At 38.9% G+C, this 14799-nt stretch overlaps 1 protein-coding gene across 13 annotated transcripts in view; it reads left to right on the plus strand.

Moving 5' to 3' along the window:
• SGMS1 (sphingomyelin synthase 1) overlaps nt 1-14799 on the plus strand; it is a 304020-nt gene that overhangs the window by 155641 nt on the left and 133580 nt on the right. For all 13 annotated transcript variants that reach the window (XM_059899840.1, XM_059899841.1, XM_059899838.1 and 10 more), the window contains one exon: nt 3993-4136. The gene's annotated coding sequence lies outside the window, so the exon portion shown is untranslated. The remainder of the gene's footprint in view (nt 1-3992; nt 4137-14799) is intronic.

Consider the following 14799-nt stretch of genomic DNA (forward strand, 5'->3'; position numbering starts at 1 on the left):
CCCTCCTCCCTTTTAAAGGAGCAACAGCAGGTCAAATACATCTCATGTTGCATTTCTTTGACCTCCTGTCTGCTTACCTCTTTCACTTTTAAGGACCCTTATGATTACATTGAATCTGTCTAGATAATCCAGGATAATCTCCTTAATTTTTTTACTGTGGTGAAAAACACAATATAAAATTTACCATCTTAACCTTTTAAGTGTATAATATAGTAGTGTTAACTATATTCACATTGTTATGCAGCAGGTCTCTGAAACTTTTTCTTCTTGCAAAACTGAAACTATACCCACTGGACAACTCTCCTTTTTCCCCTGCCCCAGCCTCTGGTAAACACTGTTCTATTTTCTAAGAGTTTGACTACTTCAGATGCCTCACATAAGTAGAATCTTATAGTATTTACTTTTGTGATTGGCTTATTTTACTTAGTGTAATGTCCTCAATCAAGGTTCATCCATGTTGTAGCATATGACAGGATTTCCTTTTTTTTTTTTAAAGAGTAAATAATATTCCATTATATGTATATACCACATCTTCTTTATCCATTCATCTGTTGATGGACATTTAGGTTGCTTTCACCTCTTGGCTATTGTGAATAATGCTGCAATGAAGATGGTTGTGCAAATACCTCTTTGAGATCCTGCTTTCAATTCTGGGCGAGGGGTAATACACCCAGAAGTGGGATTGTTGGATCATGGGGTAGTTCTATTTTTAACTTTTTGTAGAACCTTCATGCTGTTTTCCATGGAGTGACTGCACCATTTTACATTCCCACCAACAGTGCACAAGGGTTCCCTTTTCTCCACGCCAACACTTGTTTTGGTTTTTGAGAGTGGTCATCCTCACAGCTGTGAGATGGTGTCTCATTTGGTTTTGATTTTCATTTCCTTGATGATTAATGATGTTGAGGATACTTTCATATGCTTGTTGACCATCTGTACATCTTCTTTGGAGAAGTGTCTATTCAAGTTTTTTAACTGGGTTATTTGGTTTTTGGTGTTGAGTTGTAGAAATTCTTTATATATTCTGGATATTAATCCCTTATAATATGTATAGTTTGCAAATATTTTCTTCTATTTCATAGATTGCCTTTTCACTCTGTTTCCTTTGCTGCACAGAAGTTCTAAAATTTGATACGGTCTCATTTGTCTATTTTTAAAGCTTTTGTTGCCTACGCTTTTGGTGTCATAGCCAAGAAATCATTGCCAAATCCAGTGTCATGAAGGTTTCCCCCTATGTTTTCTTCTAGGAGGTTTATAGTTTCAGGTCTTACATTTAGGTTTTTAATCCATTTTGAGTTAATTTTTATATATGGTATAAGGTAAGGGTCTAACTGCGTTTTGTACAGACTTTAGTCAGTCTCCCTCTTCTCAGCTCCTTACTGTCTTCTCCCAGGAACCAGAAGCTGCATGTCCTGAGCCTTTCTGGAGCATTCGGCTGGATTTTTGTTTGCTTCTCAGGCAGTGAGGTTCCAGCCTGTTCTGCTCTGCTCTACTCTGCTCAGCAGTCATCTCTGCCTTCAGCTTCCAAAATGCCATTGATGTCTGTTGTCTTCACTAATATACTTTTCTGCTTTTTTTGTCCTTATGGATTTATATCTTTTGTCCTCTTTGCTATAATTTTAATGGGGTTGAGAAGGAAGTAGAGATAAACAGACCTATTCCATTGGGCATCCATAATCCCCAAATCCATATTGCTTTTTAAAGTGATATTTAAAAGACTTTTAAAAACCGATACCTCACATTTGCTATTGTTAGATCCTACCTCTGAAAATAATTGTTCAATCTATTTCTTTGCTTCTTTTTGTTAACCAGTTTCTTTCAAGGGACCTATAAGCATCCAAAGCTAGCATTAATTAAAGTTATTTTCCCAAACATTATTTTATTATTCAAAACAAATAGATTTTTGTTTGTAATATAAGACTTAGTGAGGTCTTGAATATAAGGTGACACCCTATTTCCTGAGTTATACTTTTTTTAGGTGGGCGGAACCCTTGATTTGTCTTTAGGTATATGCATTGTATGTTGGTATCATCAGAAGATGATGTTCTTTTATATAAATATATTTTACTCTGAAGCTTTTAAAAAATAATTAATTAATTAATTAATATTTGGCTGTGTTGGGTCTTCATTGCTGCGCGCAGGCTTTCTCTAGTTGTGGCGAGCAGGAGCTACTCTTCGTTGTGGTGCATGGGCTTCTCATTGCAGTGGCTTCTCTTGTTGTGGAGCACAAGCTCTAGGCGCGCGGGCTTCAGTAGTTGTGGCATGCAGGCTCAGTAGTTGTGGCTCATGGGCTCAGTAGTTGTGGCTCGCAGGCTCTAGAGCGCAGGCTCAGTAGTCGTGGCGCATGGGCTTAGTTGCTCCACGGCATGTGGGATCTTCCCAGACCAGGGCTTGAACCTGTGTCCCTTGCATTGGCAGGCGGATTCTTAACCACTGCGCCACCAGGGAAGCCCATTCTGGAGCTTTAATTGAACACTTTTAAGCTAATGTAATGGCAAGAGAGTCCTTTTTGTTTGTTTTTAGTTAGTTTGTGACAGTGGCTTTCTATTGACTGTATTTGATTATTTACAAGGTTAGTGCTATTTCTTACAGATAGGATAAAGATTGGTTAAAATGGGAGATTGCTTGGTATGACTAGGTCCTTAGGGACTAGCAAGAGTAGTTTTTTGTTCCAAGAATTGTTTCTTCACAAAGTTTAGCCTGTTAGTTGTCTTAAGATAGGAACCCAGTTTGGTCCATGCAAATCCCTAGGATTTTTGTCCTGGGGTCCAGGGATGGGCTTCAAAGAGTTGAAGATCCTCCTAAAATTTGAGTGGTAGCAGAATAGGCTTAGATATCATCAGATATTCAATGATGAGGGGCTTGTGTGATCCTGAAAATAGTTGAAAACCCACTTCTAATAGATTATTATAAAGAAAAAAAAATAGAATGTTACTGATTAAAAGAAACACTATCAAAATGAAATGCCACCTTGCTAGATGCCATTAGATTCCACATTCTTTCACATATAAGTACAAATGACCATAAATAGGGACTAAATGAACAACTTTCTTTGTCACATGCAAAATATTATCTCTATCTTCCTGGTTATGCACACACCCATTTACACACATATAACTATGAAAGGTATTATTCATGAGGGTAATGTTTTAGCCTAGAGAAATGACCACCTTTTTATCAGTCAACTTGTAAAGAGGGTAACTTAGGAGTTACCCTTTGTTTTCATAGTGAAACTGCTATACTTTATTTGTGAGCATCAGTTATTTGTTGACAGTTAAAGATAGTAGATAAATATGTAAAAGGAGAGATACCTCTATGTGATAGAGGGTTACAGACTTTTGTTTTCAGTTAAGAAAAGATGGGATAAGTTTATGTTATGTATATTTTACGACAATTTTTTTTAATTTTTTAAATTTTTTATAGCTACTTTATTTATTTATTTATTTATTTTTGGCTGTGTTGGGTCTTCGGTTCGTGCGAGGGCTTTCTCCAGTTACGGCAAGTGGGGGCCACTCTTCATCGCGGTGCGGGGACCGCTCTTCATCGCGGTGCGCGGGCCTTTCACTATTGCGGCCCCTCCCGTTGCGGGGCACAGGCTCCAGACGCGCAGGCTCAGTAGTTGTGGCTCACGGGCCCAGCCGCTCCGTGGCATGTGGGATCTTCCCAGACCAGGGCTCGAACCCGTGTCCCCTGCATTAGCAGGCAGACTCCCAACCACTGCGCCACCAGGGAAGCCCCGACAATTTTTATTAAAAGATTGAGGAAAGAAAGAAAGAGAGAAAAAAAAAAAAGCAAAAAAGATGGGGGTGAGAAAAGATGGGGTGGGAGGTGGGGAAGGTCAGTTGTGAATTTTTGTTTCCAGTCTAATACTTGAAAACTTAAATGCTTTTCTTTGTAGTGAGGTGTCCTGGACTGATAAGGTCTCTTTCAATGTAGGAATTTCATGATTCCATTTTCAGAGTGGTTAAGCTTAAATTGCTCTTCTATTCTAGGTACACCATTGAGTTCTTTGGGATGCACGAAAGTGTCTGGCTGGGAAGCTTATGAAATAGAAGACAAGACCCTGCCTCAGGAAGCGTACATGAGAATAATTTTAAAGGAACCCAGCGATAAATGCAAAACAGTAGCTGTTGGAGGTATGTCATGACTTAGAGCTTGGATTGAACCTGGTGTGGCACACTCTGTACTAAGTCAAGTTGAGCCATTCTCTGGGAACCTTCTTAGAGCAGAACCTCACCCTCTGGCCTCAAATACACTAGTGGCTGTTGTTCTCTGAACTTGACTGTGTAATGGGATGTCACTCTTAACTCTTTCTTAAGCAACTCTGACTCAGCCCCTCTAGAGTCCTTCCTATTGCCTGGCAGACAATAAAGATGACAGTAAAAAGGCAACATTTGACTACGGACAAATGAAAACGATGGTAACTTTCTAGCCGGATGCCTCACTGCCTTCTCTTCTGGGAATGGGGCAGTCAGTATCAAAGCTCGATGAATGTGTGTCCTTTGAATCAGCTGTTACTTACTGGCTTTTCTCTACCCTGTTTGACATCAAGGCCATATCTGAGTCTGACTGGGTGGTGGCTGCATCTGATTCACTGGTTCCCTGTTAGTCATTGAATTTGACCTGCTTGTCTCCTTGACCCCTCAAGTTACAGTGTTAAGTGGTTATTTCATTTTCTTGCTTAGAGCGATAGTTCTTTACTCCTCAACCAACTTTATCATCAAGGTCCGGGTAATGCATTATTTCACATCCTTCGACCTTCAGCGATGTCTGGCTTTTGATGCACTGGCTCCTTTTTTATGGCATAGCCTATGTCATGTTGTGTGTCATCTTGATCCTTTAGGGGTTCTTTTTCCCAATCTACCAATATAGAACACTTTAAATATACCCTGTGCCAAGTAGTTTATATCTTCGATCATCATACCATCATGAGAACATTAAACAAGTCCCACTTTCTTTTCTTTTTTTTTTTTTTTTTCATAATTCATGAGACTATGGCCTCATTAAGACCTTTAGTCTCCTTAATCCAGAGTCTCCAACATACATCAGTTACCCTGTGCAATTTTTTTTAAATTAATTAATTAATTTATTTATTTTTGGCTGTGTTGGGTCTTCGTTTCTGTGCAAGGGCTTTCTCTAGTTGCGGCGAGCGGGGGCCACTCTTCACCGCAGTGCGCGGGCCTCTCACTGTCGCAGCCTGTCTTGCTGCAGAGCACAAGCTCCAGACGCGCAGGCTCAGTAGTTGTGGCTCACAGGCCCAGTTGCTCTGCGGCATGTGGGATCCTCCCAGACCAGGGCTCGAACCCGTGTCCCCTGCATTAGCAGGCAGATTCTCAACCACTGTGCCACCAGGGAAGCCCAAGTCCCACCTTCTAGATGAGAATGCTGAGGTTCCAGGTGGTTAAATGACTGGCCTACTATTTCTCAGAGAGTAAATGGCGGAAATGGGATTTATAGCATTTAATTAGCTTATTAAAATCAAGTATTTTCTAATTTTATAATTTTACTGAGAGTATATTATCGGTATGTGACATTTTTGAAATATGCCCTCTTTCTAACATATGCTCTGATGTCTTTGTTGATATATTCTGAATTGATTATGAAGCCAGTATAGGAAGTATGAGTGGACTTTGATGTTTCTGATACAATCCTGTTGTGTCTGTGACATTTGCACCAGTACCCAGATCCTTTCAATATAGTTAGTGAAGATGATAAAGACAAGGAATGATGAGATTTTGCTAGAAATCTTCTCATGTAGTTCACAAACTTGTTTCAGAGCCTGAATCCTTTAAAACGTAGGACATCTATTCAAGTGCTTAGTCTTGGCTCAGGTGATCACTTTCAGTATGTATAGCTGGGAAGTTTCCCTGAAGGATGTGAGTTTTAAGTTTAAGTGAGTTTAAGAATACATCGTATCCACTTTTTTTTTGTCCCCAATAGTGGGCAACATGAGTTGAAAATCTGTGTATTTAGACTTCTGAAATATTTTTATTAAATTAGCAGAGGCTATATATACTGATAAGTATTTTAAATCCTCACTAAAATCCTGGGAGGTTGGTGTGGTAACCTTCTTTGAAAGATGAATAACCTGAGGCTTGTGACATTATGAAACTTGCCCAAGCCCGTGCAGTTAGAGAATGGTAGAGCCAGAACTTGAACCTAGATTTGTCTGATTTCCCGGACTGTGCTTTGAACAATTACGCTGCCTCACTGATTACACGGTGGTGACATTTAGATTGCAAATGTGGCCAAGGATTTCTTCCTGCTTTACATTAATACAAAGGCAGTCTTAAAACAAACAGTTAAATAGGCCTCACCCTCACAGAAGCAAAGGCTTCTAGATAGCCTGGTGTAGTCACTGATGGGGTTGCATCCAAACAGTGACAATTCTGTTATGATGGACTGAGAACTGGGAGGTGTGCCTCCCCGGCTGTGTGTCCTTCCCCACACTGAGCCTAGTACTCTGCCGGGAGCAGTTAGGCTTGGCTCACCTGAGCAGTTGATGAGCAGCTGTTCCTTCCAAAGCAGTTGTGGCTGGAGTTTGGCTATAGAATCACACAGCTCTTGCATTTGTATATGAGTCTCAAAATTTATGAAATATACAAACCTTAGAACTTCAGGTATATTGTACCAATTTTACTAAAAGTAAAATTTCTTTTTGTTTTTAAATTTGCTTTTTTCCTAATTCTAAACAGAAAATTTGATGAGCATTAACAAGTTCAAACAACAAAATACAAACCACCACTCAGAGGTAGCTGCTGGTAATATTTTGGTGTGGATGCTGCCAGTTTTTTTTCTTACGACTACGTATACCTTGTAAAAAGTACAAAATTAGAATTATAGTGTTCTAGATCTGTTTTTACTCAGTATAACTTAAGCGTTTTCCCCCTGTTTTTAAGTTTTCTTTTACAACATGCTAAAAAGTGGCTACAAAGTGTTCCATGTGGGTAATAACATAAGTTATTCCATCTTATTATTAGGTAGACCTAATCCTCATTCAATTCAGTTAGTACCTCTCCAGATTAGGCCACAGTGGTAGGACAGAAGTATTAAAATAAACAAGAACTCCATGCCACTAGTTTTTATATATCTTGTAAAATAACTAATGAGGGTTAAGATATGATGAGAAAACCCAGATCACTTCCTCTGTCACATTATACAGTGAACCTGACTTGTAAATTTCCCAGTACAAATGCATGAAGGGAGTACTGGAAATTCCCTTTTGACTTGTAAATTTTGAAACCTCCTTTTTCTTTCATTGAGGTAACCCATCTATGACAAGTAACTTCAGTTTTCCCGTGGTTAGAAGAAACTTCTCAAATTCTTATTTGTGGATAGCTTGGCCCTAATAGTTCTATAATGTACTTGATGCTTCGTGTACTAGTTAACTAAGCAATTTTTCCCCTCTTTTTTTTCGCGAGGAGCCCCAGGCCTCACGAGTGATGCTGTTTTACAATCTCTTAGAAACATTCACCATGCGGTACAAATGTGGCTTCTCCTGAACTGGAGAGTTCTGTGCTCCTAGGGGGTCAGAGTTCTCAAATGGTGTTTACAGCTGAGATGGGTCAACATTTAATAGACGCATTCTACTTAGGCTGATACGAAGCCGGGACTATAATGTATTGTTCCTTTTTATTCTTCTCTAAAGGCATCACTATTAAGTTAAATTATCATCATTATCATTATATCATCATCCTCACCAGGCCAGTGCTTTTCAGACGTGGTTCCTCATTGCCCTTGAAATTCCAACATACCTGGGAGTGGGTTACGGGTGAGGGAGGAGGGCAAGGCCTTTGACCACCTTCTTGTCTCATCAACCAACAGCTCTGCTTTTATATGTTTTATATAGTGAACTTCCACAGAGTTTTGTTTAAAGAAAGTTTTGTTTACTTCCTTAAGGAAGTAAAGACTGAGAATCACTGTGGTGTAGTGAACCTACAGGAGGATAAAAAAGAGAAGGAAAATAGATGTTTGCACAGCATTACTTCCAGTGTTCATTATGCCTGTAATTCTCCTGCAGGGACACAATCCCTCTTGGGTTTGGTACTTAACCATAGGCACTCCAGTTGGAATTCCCATAGACTGACCTGCTTTTAGGGCAGTGGTTTCCTTAGAGGTGCCTCAGAAGTTCTAAGGTTAGGAGAGGTGGAGTGATAGCCTTACAGTCATTGGTGGTAGAAAGTAACTTTTGGTGATGGGGTCAGTGAATGGTACTAAGTATACCCCTGCAGGGTTAGCCCTGGGAGACTGGTCTCTATGTTCTGGTTGATGTGGGTAGTATGAGGGCATTCTTGCCATCAGAGTGATGTGGTGCATGATATTGAGCCTGACAGCCTGTGAAATCTTCTTTATCTATTTTTAGATTCTTTTAGAACATTTTGGGTGGGCTGTCTTAAATTGAAGATTGATATTAATGAATCACAGAACTGACCCCTCTTGAATCAGGTACTTTAGCTATGTTTGTGCCACAACTCAGTGGATTAAGTAAAGAATTTCCCTAAAGACCAGCTTGGTAATATTTTTTAAATAAAATTTGCTCCTTTTCAATTTTTTCTTTATTGAGATATATTAAGTATACTTATTTTATGCTGATAATTCCAGTATTTGAAGTCTTTTCAGATCTGATTTCATTTGCCTGTTTCTGTTGGTGCTCGTTCATAGTATCGTATTTCCTTGTGTTTACGACTTATTGGCTGAACTCATGTTCCTTGCAGTTTTTATCTGTGTGAGTTCTTTAGGGTCAAGATGAAAGATAGGTTTTCCCAGGGAGTATTTATATTTGCTTCTGCCAGGTACCTGTAGGTACCATCAATCTAGACAGTCTTTAAATTAAATTCTCTGCTTGAGCTTTCTTGAAGCGGACAGTATGAATTTAGACCACAAAACCACACGAGTACTAGTTGTTGGCTGTGAATTCTCAGGGGAGATTTTCCGCCCAGACCACTGCCATGCCTCACCTCACCCCCCAGAAAGGTGCTGGGGATAAAAAGCAGTTTCTCTTCTCTTTTGATGGAGCAAGTTTACTTCTCATTCATTGCCCATATCCTGAGGGTATAGTTCTGTAAAGTTCCAATTTTATGCCGGGAGCTCTTAAACTCACCAGCTTGAGGAGTCCTGGTTTTATCTACTCTCTTGCTCCACGTAATTGTTATAATAAGTTCAAGGTGACCAGGGTTCTGGTTTTATTGCTTTCTTACTTCCCAGCTTTCCTACTTTTACTGTCTCTTACTTTATTGTCACCTCACTGGTACATTTAAAAAGATGTTATATTTTCTTCTTTATTTTTATTTGGGAGAGTAGTTTAAGATATCTGTTGTGTCATTCTGCATAAATGAAAGATCTATTTTTGTTGAGTAGGTGCTTCTAATAGATGAGGTGGGAAGATATTTAGGGCAGAGCTCAAAAAATTATTAAAAATTTAGGTACAAGCCCAGCCTCCCCTTTTAATTTGAGTGTCTGCCGTGTACAGTTGGATTAGGTCAGGAATGAGGTGGAGAATAATTCCTTGTAATATGCTTTCTGAGTTGGTGGGGACTTTGATGTCTTTGACACATTATTTATTGAGATGAGATTTATTTTTGTTCATTGATTTGATTAATTAATTGTCCAATATTTTCCTATATCCTATAAGTTTACCCTTCTAGGTAAAATTCCTAAGATTCCTAAGTTTACCCTTCTAGGTAAGATTCCTAAGTAACTCCCCCACTTTATGGGGGTTTATTTGTTATATTTCGTTGTGTGATATCTGCCATAGGTCCACATGATGATGTCCTGAGAGGCTCTGGTGTATGTTGGTCCATTTATTCAATATTATTTCATTTGATTCTGAATTAGTGGAATATTATTTGAAAGTGAAAATAGTTGCAATTAATATAATATTAATAATAATTAATATGCCAGTGATACAAAAAAGAAATCAGTCTCAAAAAGAAATTCTTAATGTTATGGTTTAAATGTACAATGTGCAGATCCTGCGGAATCAGTTTTATGATTTGAAAATTCAGCTGCCTCAGTACTCTTTGGGCACTAAATAGGAGTTTAGCAAGAAGCATTGCCATCTGACAGAAATATGTAATACGTACATGTGCCACTCACTAACCTAAATGAATTACACACTCTGTTATGAACTTTAATTTTCTTGTTTTGAGACTCCCACATTAGATTAATGTTGCAGAGGAGGACCTGCTATCAGGGTTACGGATCTAACGCAGGTAGCCTTTCCTGGTCCATCTGTCACTCTGCGTTGCTACATTAGAACACAGTTTCCTGGAAACAGCGATATATTTGGCATGACTTAAACTAATGACTACTTTTTTTGAGCATGTAGCATGGTGCTAAGCAAATGTGAAATGGAATAAATGTTGATTTAAATTGGAAGAAAGCTCAAGTTATGATGATTAGGGTAGGGATAACGATTGCCTGGAACAGTTATGTATTTTAGATTATGAAAATTAGTAGTGTGTTTTAAATATTTGCCATGGAAGGAATCACAAACATACCATGGTAAGCATTCCAGCTGGATTAATAGCATGATTTGTCAGCTGCACACTTACATAAGACCATATTATGATTAGAAAATTTAAGATTAATATTTGAAGGGCTTGGGGATGTTTATTTATTATGATTTTTTTGAGTAGCTGTGTTTGAAAGTTTTAATTTTAAATGTGTTAGCTTAACAGATCTTCACATTTAGTTCTGAAAAAATGGCTGTTTGTTTTTAAAATATTGTAATGTTTACTTTGAATTGGCATTGGTGGAAATAGTTTCTAAGGAGGAAAATGGTTTGCATCCCACGTTATAAATATTTTCAGGCTTTTAAACTATTTGATCCAAAGCATCACTATTTATTATTTTTTGCTCAAAATTTGAGAACATAGAATTTTCCTAGTGTTTTTTTTTCTTATCACAGTTATATATTTCAGCAGAGTACATTTCTGAGAATTATATCATTGATATTTTTAATAAATTGAATAAATTTAGGTTGACAAGGAAAGCTCACTAATTTTAGAGGAATTCTTAAGAAATCCTTTAGTAAAATGAAGAAAACTTTCTTGATGTGAATAGTCTTTTCTCTTTTTTATGCAGGGGTTTTTAATCTTGGGGCACTCTTTTGATAATTTTTTTTAATATCACATTCAAAGATATACTGAGTATTTTTTTGACTGCATATATTTATTTCTACCTACATTAATTTGGGAAAGAAACCACAATAGAAACAAAGATTATATAAGTAATAGCTCATTTTTAGAATCTTTTTCTTCCTAAATATTTGGTGGGAAAATGTTAATTATTAATGTATTCACTTTCAAACTTCCACACAGTCAGAAAAGCAATTGTTAAAACAAATATTTGAAGACATAATTAGTGTCCTAACATTCTCAACATTCTATTGCTTTTCTCTTCTGTCAAAGTGAATAATCAAAGTAAACTAAAACTTAGTTGTCTTTTTTATTGATTGGGCCCTGTCTGGGTGAAGAACACATAAATGACATCTCTTTGTAATCCAGAATCTGGTTTTTTTTTTTTTTTGGCTGCACCTTGCAGCATGCGGGATCTTAGTTCCCCAACCAGGGATTGAACCCATGCCCCCTGCATTGGGAGTGCAGAGTCTTAACCACTGGACCGCTAGGGAAGTCCCCAGAATCTGTTTTCAAACTCACTCCCCTCTTAAACTTTGTTTTCTGTACAGGAATGTGTAATGTCTTAGGCTCATCATGTAGAATAATCCAGAGTGATCTCCCTCCTATGGATTTATAGCAGTTATTTCTTTTTTCCCTCTTTTGCTACTTAATCCTTAGCTGGCCTGTGCCATCTCTGACATTACTGTTCTCATTATTTAAAAAAAAAATTCTGTTGACAGTTTCCAATAGTCTGAAACTGTTAGAAGATAATAATATAATAATATTATTAATAATAATAAGAAGAAGATAATAATATCTACTATGCACTGTGTGCCTTTTATATCCTAAGGTCTTTATTTACATGATCTCTAATGAGAACCCTGGAACCTTGCAGGGATCTTCATGAACTTCCTTCATGCAGCAAACTTTGGGTGTTACATTTATGTTTTAGACCCTCCTTTAGATGCGTTAGGTTGTGAACAAAGGGAAAAAACCCTAAACAAGCCCCAAACTTGTACCATGGAGCTTATAGCCTAGTGGGAGAAAGAGGCTAAACTAGATGAATAACTAAAATACATGTGTGCTAGATGGTGATCAAGGTTCTGGCAAAAACTGAAACAGAGAAGTGGGTGGGAGTGTGGGTATGAGTGAGGGGTGTGTGTGTGTGTGTGTGTGTGTGTGTGTGTGTGTGTGTGTAACGTGTTCGCTGTAGCACAAAGTAGGGAGGGCAGGGAAGGCCTCAGAGGGAAGGTAACATACAAGTACGGTCATGAAGGAGGGGAGGGAATGAGTTTTCTCATTCTAGGGCAAGAACTTCCCAGGCAGGAAGGTAGTAAGTATAGAGGCCTGGATACTTTCTTTGTTTCAAATCCAGGAAACCAAAGCTCAGCCTTTCCCAAGGTAACACAGTTCCAAAGCACCGGTTCGCTGGTTCACACCCTGATCTGTTGCAGTCAGAGCCCTCACTCTTTCAAAGCCCTCGCTCTTTCCGCTACCCTGGGTGACTCTAAAAGGAAATTTGTATTCATCTTAGGATGCTTTCCAGCTCCTAACAAAGTGCATTGTACATCGTGAGCACTGAAGATCAACCGTGCTGCTCTCAAGCAAAAGTAATAGATAGGTAGGTAAACAGATAGATTAGTTTTCTCTACTCAGCTAGCAGAACCTCAAAATGATAACCTCTTCCTCAAATCTCTTAAGAGCGTTAAGAAAAAATTTTTAGCAAACTACCCTTTCTGCTTTTTCTTTTCTTTCTTTGAAAAAATTTTTTATTAGTATTTTGCTTTAAAAATCTCTGTTCTTGTTTATTTGTGAGATTTCAAGAGTACACTCCTAATTGTGTACAAACTGACACAAGCAGTAGTTTAGAAGGGAGAATATACGACAGTAACAGAGACAGACGGGAAGGTTTTTTCTCTGTTCCCTTTAAGAGATATTGCTCTTTTGCTGTTGTTGTGTATGTGGAGCCTGTGAAAAGGGAGTTTACTAGGATCACGGTATACAGTGTCATTTTTAAGTCTGAATAGTGAAAACATTAATTGGTAGCAGATTAAATGAAGGTATCACGGGGGCTGTGAACCCAAAGACTTGCCGATGGGGCCTCACCTTGTACCGAGCACCGTTCCACCACTTGTCTCACGTTCCCTCCAAGAGGGATAGCAGATCACTGGTCATGACTGACATTTGGCACTGGCCACCTGAATTTGGGGTACTAGCTGCGATTTGAGTCCATGTGTGCTACTTTTCGTTCTTGGTCAGAATGAAGAAAAATATTTTTTAAAATTCTTTTTGGATAAAACATTTGTTAACCAGTGTGCTGTTTATGGCTTTGTGATTTTGATATTATTAATTATGGTGAAGTAACCCTGACACTCATTCTTAGAATCCTGACCCAAGTGATCGGATGTGGGGTTTTCTGGTCAGACTCATTGGATTTTAGTGGCTATAAGAACCTAGTTTAATATAACTATTCTAGGGTTATCTCCCTCTTGGAACCAGTTTGTGAGGATTACTGAAAAGTTAGGGTGGAGGCCGAAAGTTTGGCAAGTAGGCTAAGTAGACTAATCATTTTCCTTTGTATGGGCCTTGCCTTCTTTTTTGTATAAGAAAAGAGTTACGTCAGTAAAGAGTGTGAGATTGTACTGAATTGATTCAGGTGACATTTGAGGGAAACATTCTTGTTCCAAAGATGTTTGTGTATTTCGAGTGGATTTTACGAGCTACTATTTGAGATAAATAAATGTTTGGTAATCACTTTGTTCTCTGGCCTTGGTAGCAGTTCTATCCAACAGTAGTTCTTGTCTCCTTTTATTCATAGCCTCTATTTGGTGGTGCTGTTTTTTCCACTTTTATGGTTTCTTCAAAGCGCTGCTTTGCATGTGGCTCTCCTGGCCTCTCCCACGCATCACTTTCACCTTCAACTCCCAATGCTACCTGGATCGGCATCTCTCTTGATCCACTCAAACAATATATTGAGCACCTGTTCCCCAGTAGACACTGTTCTAGGTACTGGGATACAACATTGAGCCAGACAAATGCCCTCTTCTCATTGCATGGGGGCGGGGAGAACAGACAAAGAACAGACAAGCATGTCAGGTAACGACAAGTTTTAGAAAGAAAAATAAAGCAGGGATAAGGTATGGAGTGATGGTGAGAATGGCATCTTCCACATGGTGTGTTTGAGTGCTGACTGCAGGAGCAAGCCTCAGTCGGGGGGATCTGAGGAGAGTGGGCTTCAGGCAGAAGAAACTGCAATTGCAGAGACCCCGACGGGAGAGTGTATGAGTGACGGCCAAGGGGCCGGGGTGGCTACAGTGCAGTGAGTGAGGGGAGAGTTTTAATATATGAGTTCGGAAAGGTAGTCGGGGGCCAGCTCATAGAGCACCTCTGTAGGCTATGATGTAGAGTCTAGCTTTTGCTCTGAGTGAGGTGAGACGGTACCTGTGGTCTTAAGCAGAGAAGTGACTTACGATCTGACTTATGCCTTAAATCCCTCTGGTTGCTATGTGAAGACTGTCCCACAGGGGACACAAGAGGATGCATGGAGACTATTGCCAAAGTCTAGGCCAAGATGCATAAACCTGGACCAGGGTGGAAGGAGTAGTGGAGGGATAAGACATGGTGAGATTCCGGATATATTCCTGAAGGAAGCTCATAGAATTTGGATATGTTAGATGTG

The sequence above is a fragment of the Balaenoptera ricei genome, chromosome 16 (genome assembly GCF_028023285.1).
Source record: "Balaenoptera ricei isolate mBalRic1 chromosome 16, mBalRic1.hap2, whole genome shotgun sequence".
NCBI lineage: Eukaryota > Metazoa > Chordata > Mammalia > Artiodactyla > Balaenopteridae > Balaenoptera > Balaenoptera ricei.